General features: G+C 40.3%; 1 pseudogene; it reads right to left on the bottom strand.

Moving 5' to 3' along the window:
• Positions 1–1,607, bottom strand: part of LOC137989016 (uncharacterized) — a 2,383-nt pseudogene extending 776 nt beyond the window's left edge.
• Between the last annotated feature and the right edge of the window lie 5,893 nt (positions 1,608–7,500).

The raw sequence follows: 7,500 nt of genomic DNA, 5'->3' as shown, positions 1-7,500 counted from the left end.
TGATTTCTTATACCACTATTCTTGGGACTCTGAATCCCTCTAATTCCAGTGTATGCCAGACCTTCCGATACCCTCCCATTGACCCAGGTCCATCAATAATATCTTTAATACGTTTTCTAACTTCCTTAAGTACTTCTTCTGATGGTTGCTTCTGTCTAGAGACTCCATACTGTCTTAGCCGTCTCAGTAACGTACTGTAACTAATGTGATGGTTGTGATACTTGGTAAGAAAAAGAAGAATTTTATTGTACTCAAACCCACGGTTGAAATAATAAGTTATCATTGCTTCTTCATCAAAGTTGCAGTCTGATTCGGAATCTGAATCATCGCTATTATTATCTCTCAGGCCTGTTGAAAAATACAGAATTACTTTGAAAAGACTGTGTAGCTGTTACTACATGGCTTTGCACTTGACTAACATTTTAAAAAGACAATACTTAGATTTTGCAAAAATTTGCAGAACCTTACCCTTTAACGATACTAATGAAAACAACTTTTAGTTCAAGTTATTTGAAAGTTGAAACAATGAAGGTTTCAAGAGTTCGGGATTCCACTTTATTAATCCGCAGGTAGTACGTGTATTTAATCAAGAAAACAACTACATTCCAACACAAGATCTTGAATACTTTTCCACAGTATTCCCCAGCGTTGAAGGTTAAATATTAATAAACGCAAAAAGCATCATGACTCGAATTAAGTAGCTGCAAAAAACTAATGAAGAGACTACCAAAATATTACAAAAAAGTGTAGCTTAAACCGTCTTGAGTAAAAACGTTGAAAAAATACCCATTCTCCAATTATGGACACAGCTTGTGTTTTAAAGGTACAACATGTCAAATAGTACTTTTAAAAACCATGACAGTTAAATATTTATTCATAAATTTATTTTAACTATGTTACCTTGACCACATCTGGTACAAAAGCTTGCTCTTAGAGCAGCTTCAGCCCCACAATTTGAGCAAAACATTTGAGAACTCGACGCAGCCATGTTGGATTTAACCCCAAGAACCTTTGTGCGCACAATTAGTGTCCAGGACCCACGGATACAACACCTTTCCCTGGTTTTTGGTTTTGCTGTGAGTTTTTGATTTTGCCGTGAGCTTTTCCTTTTGCCGTGAGTTTTTGGTTTTGCCGTGAGTTTTTTGTTTTGCCGTGAGCATTTTGGTTTTGCCATGCGGAATTTGATATTGCCGTGACATATTTGTTATTGCCATGACAGTTGTGGGCCACTGTACATGAATGTCAAATTGAGTGGAAAATAAGTCCTTGAAAAAATGTGATTTGTCCTTGAAAAGTCCTTGAAAAGTACATGAAAAGAAAGCTCTCAGGTCTGTATGAACCATGTCTTCAAAAGACGAACTGATCTCAAGTAATTTATTTCCTGTGAAAAAAACAGAAAAAAACTGTTAATACTTAGGCCTGTGAACTAGAGATAAAGTGGGTAATCGTTCTGAGAGAGATTTATGATACTCACCCATAGACCATTTGATATATTCATGGCAAAGGTCCACAACTGCCATAACGACTCTTCGGAACACCCTGTTGTAGCTGCTCCTGGTAATATCAAAACGATCAGCTATGGCCCTTGCTGGTTCTTGGTTGGCCATGCCCCACAACAAAGTTAAAATTTGCTTCTGCGGTGGAATCACCGGTCTTCCAGAATGGTTACCCAATGGAATACAACCTCTTCGGATGATTTATCTGCAGAGGATTTCAAATGTTTCTTTAGTCATTCAAAAATGCTGTTTGAACTCATCCACCAAATATCGGGGAATGATCTTCTCAAAATAACCCATTATACAAGTTGAATTTCTGCACATGAAACAACTTGCCGCACTAAACACAACAATGTCATCATCATCTTCCACAAGATCAGAAAAATCATCTTTACACTCCAACATAAGAAACAGTGATCCGAGATCCGCCATTTTAAAAAAGAGCGCAAAACTCTTTTTTTGAGAACTCACAAATGACCAGCCCTTAATGTCAATGGCTTCATAGCTCAGTTGGTTAGAGCGTCGCACTGGTATTGCTTTGTCACAGGTTCCAACCCCGTTGAAGTCCTGAATTTTTCAGGCTTCTTTACGCATTTGCAAAACTCGCATTCATAACTGCAAGGATCATATCTTCCCTTCATTTCATATCCACAGTTCATATATATATCATTTCATTGTTATTAAATGAGTGACATTTCAAGATCATGTTTAGTAAAGGAATTTTCCAATTAAAGTTTATGTATTTATATTCTAAATCAAAATATGATGTAAACTTAACAAGTGCATTGATTGGTTTGGAGTTAATGGAATGATTGGAATATAACTTTGCTATGATTAAGTTCGTAGATGTTCCATTAACTATTACAATGTAGATACATGTTCAATATGCAATTACCTTGTGATTCTGCTGGAAAACTGTGAAGCTGAACTGGTCACTCAATTAGTGTATTCTCTGGGATCAAGTGTTTGTTCTTTCAGTAAACTGGGTTACATTAAGACATACTTTGCCTCAATGCTCAGGGAGTGAAATGTTTCAATTGATTTCTTTTTCACCTCTGAGGTGCTTCATTTTGTAGTATAATACAGTACTGGTTTTGTTTTCATTACAGCCTCATCTCATTTCATTGACATTGATAAACTTGAACTTTCATCAAAAGTAAGGCAGTTCAGGAGAGTTAATGAAAGTTTTTTGAACAGTTTGGAGGCAGAAATGGAGAGAAACCCAGCAGGAAACTATGGAGCCCTGTTTGTGGTAGCAAAAGGGTTATCAAGTAAGATTGAGTGTAAGGAAGAAGAAAAGAACAACCACAGCTATGAAGTCCTTGGTGGAACCCATCTCTCCTTGGCTACAAAAACGCTTCATGAAAAGTACCCACAGAGGACCCACACTTTGCAGGGAGAATGTCTAGAATTTATGTGGGACTTTCTGATGAACAAGCAGTTTATCCACAATCTGCGCCAAAATTGTTGACACATTTACCTTTTGAACCGCCTATTTCTTCACGGTGCTCTGTTTTTTCCCCCTCGCTTGTCCTTTCAGCCCCCCTCCCCCCAAAACAATATTGTTCGGCAATTGCTGTCATCTCGAGGTCCAAACAAGCAACATTGCATGGGGGAGCGGGGTCTCTTTCGTGGTTTATTGTGTGAAAAAGAGAGGAGTCTTATTTGGTGCACTAAAACTGCCATAGAAAGACGATGTGTCAACTAATTATGATGCCGATTGTAGGTGGCATGCATCAGCATTCATCCATGTTTCAGCTTGAAGTTACTTACAGGGAAGAGGTTTGTCAGAAAAGGTATTTTAGAAACATACCAATGGTGTTTGTCATCTTCCCCTAAAAAGAAACTGAGCTCATTGAGGCATGCACATGTCAACATCTGGGTTTGATTATTAACATTGGCCATGGCGATCACGATGAATGGTGAACTGTGTACCACTTATATTTGTTTACTTTCTTGTACATAAATTACACCTCAAGTGTTGCTAAAATAAGTGATGCTCTTTTTAACGGAATTGAGATGCAGTTCTGTGTTTTGTTTAGGTTTTTTTGCTGTGGAGATTTGGATCATTTATCAACTGAGGCCAACAATTCGTACAGCGTAGGAATTCCTCTAGTCGTTTTCAGATGTGATCGATGGAGCTTTGAAAGCCCAACCATTTTGATTTGTGAATCAACGAACATAAAAGTTTCAAATAAATATATTGATCATTCTATTTTAAGTACATACTCGCGGGGAGGGATAAGACTTTATTTTTGTGCAATTTAGAAATCTGAAAGGGTCCTGCAGCAGCAATTGAGAGGCAATAAAAGAGGTGAAAGAAGAAGCCAATAAATTGAAAGCAATTTCTCAAGTTCGAGAACCCATTGTAAAAATTTTCAAGTTAAATAGGTGGCAGCAGGCTGAGACCAAATTTGATGCCAGTGTTCATCCTGAAAGGCTCTTACGATTTAAGGTATGTAGCCATCATTATGTAACATTCAATCCACCCTCGTAAGCTATAATGTGCAAATTACCCTAATCTTATCCCTACTCCTCTTGAAATTGTGCATATGCTCCTCCTGTCCCAAAAGATATTGCATGGCTAAGATGTAAAAATGGTAGATTTTCAAAGGAAAAAACCAAAAGCTCTGAATGTGACACCTCTTTGTCACTAATTTTTCTAGTCTCCATTGTATGATGTCAGAGACTAAGTACAAAATCATGTGCGCATTTTCCTGTTAGTTACACTTACAATACAGTATACTGTATAAATTCAGTTTCAGAGGTGAATTGCTGGTACTTTGCTTTGCAGCAACCAGTGATTCCTGTTTTTTCCCTTCTATTTGGAATAAAATGTTCTCGAAACATTTAAAACGAAAGATTAAGAGGGCAGACACAGACTATGCCAACACAGACAACTGCATTGTGGGGCCTGATGGTGTGACCAAGGGACATGTTGTCTTCATCAAACAGCATGAGGATGTGGACCAAAATTCTGCATTCCTTGAAAGTGGTGCTTCACTGTCAATTGCCCATGTTGGATACACAGATCTGGCCAGTACAGGTAGCCGAGGATACATACCTACAGGAATTAATTCTCCAACTGCATACTGATTGCTTAATTATACTAGTGAAGTCTCAGCACCAATGAATTGAAGTGTTAGGAGAAGTTTTTGTTTAGTATGAAATGTTAAATCTGCTGTCAGCAACTCTTGAGTTCCTATGAATTTAGCCATGTATATAACTTAACATAACAGGAACAGGAGCAGGAGCAGGAACAGGGGCGGTACAATTGTGAGAGCACTCGCCTTCCAGCCCCGACGTCATATGTGGGTCGAGTTTGTTGTTGGTTCTCTCCTTGCTCCGAGCGATTTTTCTCTGGGTACTCTGGTTTTCCCCGCTCCTCAAAAACCAACACTGCCAAATTCCAATTCGATCCGGAATGTGCGGACACATGCTGAACGACCTCCTGAGCACCCTTAAGATGTTCCGTCGGTAAACAAATTCCAAAAAACGAATTCCATTTCCATATAATGCTTGCTATATATATACAATGGTATGTAATTTGTAGCGGAGCTCGGCGCGCCAAGCACCATAGCTAAGAAAATATGGTAACCCATCGATGTGAGAAAATTTGGTTTTATAGCCATGACGTCATGAATTATTTTTAATTTGTTTAGGGCTGCTTTTTGCTCTGAATTGCAGTTTTTGGTATGTCTTAAGATTTTCAATTTCGAATCTACTAAGGTTTCAAGATGCCTGGACGGCCTATGTCAGAAGAACAGAAATGAAAGAAGAGAGAAAGAGAACGAGAACGACAAAACAGTACGCCAGTAATAGCTTAAAGTTGGTGGACGAAGTCACTCCACAAATTCTTTTCTTGGACACTAAGCCGTTTGTTATTTCTACGGATGAGTTATTTAAAGTGGATGCATATTTCAAAAACGTGGTTTAGTCGTTTTTTCCTTTGTTCAGGAATGAAACTCGAATTTTTATTCTTAAGTGGAATTAAATAACAATCATCTGTACTGTCACATATCCAGTGCAGCGAACACGGGATGTTTTGCACTGGAGATCGGGAAGTGTCAACCACAGTATAGAATTCAACAGCACAAATTGACTCAACAGCGTTTAATTTGAACACCAACTCGTCTGAATTATTATACACATGCGGTGAAAACTAAAAGGGGAAATTACAATGTACGAGATCAAAAGAGGGGCCAAGACTAATCACAAAAGAAGCAAAATTGAAAGCAAAACGAAAACTAAATACAATAAGGTGAAACTTACGTCTGATCCTGTCTAAAGGGCTAGAGAAACTCCAACGTTATGTAACTCCGAAAAAGATAAAACTGCTCTGAAAACTCCAATGTTGCTCCGTAGATCTCCTTACTCCAACTCCACAAAAGCTTAAGGGGCGTTCTCTGATAAGGGTACAATTCACGTGTAAAACCAGTTAAAAAAACGGGAATGGCTAGTTACACAATTGATTAAACTGGGAACAATAATACATGAAGATAGCGGCGTAAAACTCGATAAATGAAACAGAAGAGAAACGTGTCTTATCTAAGTCAGAACAAACCAACCTTAATTACGTAACCAAGTTCTCTTCGATTTAATGTTCATTATTCATCACACTCCTCGCCCAAGGATTCTTCTCCTTGCTACTCATATTGTCATGGCGTTTACTGCTGGTCTGGATCAGCTGTGTCGGTCAGGAGTAGAACCAGCTCCTTAATTGGTCTAAGGTAGGTTTTCCTTTTTCCGGCTCTGACAACGTTTACTTTGACTTTCCTCACTCTGCTGTCATTCCTCCTCTGGACTTCCAAGACTCGTCCCAGTGGCCAATCATTACGGTGTTTTGATTTGTTTTGCACAAGAATGATATCTCCTACGCACAGGTCTCGCCGCATCTCCATCCACTTTTCTCGCAGCTGTAGGCTCTGCAAGTACTCTCTCCTCCACCTGGTCTGGCGCGTGTAGATATCTGTCCGCATAAACTGACCTGGAGGGGGTCCGGGTCGGCGTGTCTTCATAGTGAGTAAAATCGCAGGCTGCGGGTCACCTGTGTTGGACGGCAGTGCCACTATTGGCCTGGCGTTCACAATGGCTACAACTTCCCAGCAATTCGTGTGTAAGCTGACTCTGACCTAACTCAGTGAACATAGCGTCCAATACACGGCAAAATTGTATTTTTCTGCCTCTCCTACACATCGCCAAAAAGTGATGCATAGGGAGGGTTAAACTCCCACTTGCAACCGCACTCTGTTACGAACTTCTCCACTTTCTTCTTATCTAACTCGGATGCTGCTGCGTGAAGCTTCGTCTTAGCTCTGACGAAATTTGTACCCTGGTCACATTTGAGGAGTTAGCATAGCCTTGTAGTGCGAAGAACCTCCTCAATGCACAGATAAAGGCACTGGAGTCCATACCTTCTAAGATTTCGATGTGGCTGGCTCTGCTGCTCAGGCACGTGAACACCAGGCCCCAACGCTTGGCGTTTACTCCTCCTCTTCTAGCCTTATGCGTTTGCACTGCCCAGGGGCGAAAGACATCAAATCCTACGTTGGTAAAGGGGGAACAGACTTCGGTTCTATCTAGCGGGAGGTGGGCCATACGCTGTTCCACGTGTGGTCTTTTCTGTTTCTTACAAAGGACGAAAGGTCTGATGACCTTCGTGACTACGTCATGGCCTCCAATAAGCCAGAAACCCGCCAAACCTTGGTGGTGTACTTCATGATGATAGTGTTTAGCTATTAGCTGTGAGACATAGTGACACTTTGTATGATTGGGTGCTTCTCATTATATTCCATCCAAGCTCTCCTTAATCTGCCTTCGACGTGGAGGATCCCGTGGCTGTCTAGAAAGGGATCAAGACGGTACAGCTCAAGCCCTTGAGAGCCTTCTTGGCGCTACTTTGGATCTCTTTCGGTAGCTCGGGTTCTTTTCTGGTGTCATTTAACAACCCGCCGAATGCTTCTCTTTGCGTGCAGCCGATTATGATGCGCAGGGCTTGACCCCA

The sequence above is a fragment of the Montipora foliosa genome, unplaced genomic scaffold (genome assembly GCF_036669935.1).
Source record: "Montipora foliosa isolate CH-2021 unplaced genomic scaffold, ASM3666993v2 scaffold_437, whole genome shotgun sequence".
Taxonomy (NCBI): Eukaryota; Metazoa; Cnidaria; class Anthozoa; order Scleractinia; family Acroporidae; genus Montipora; species Montipora foliosa.
The sequence above is the reverse complement of the archived record's forward strand: the minus strand, read 5'-3'. Positions and strand labels throughout refer to the sequence as shown.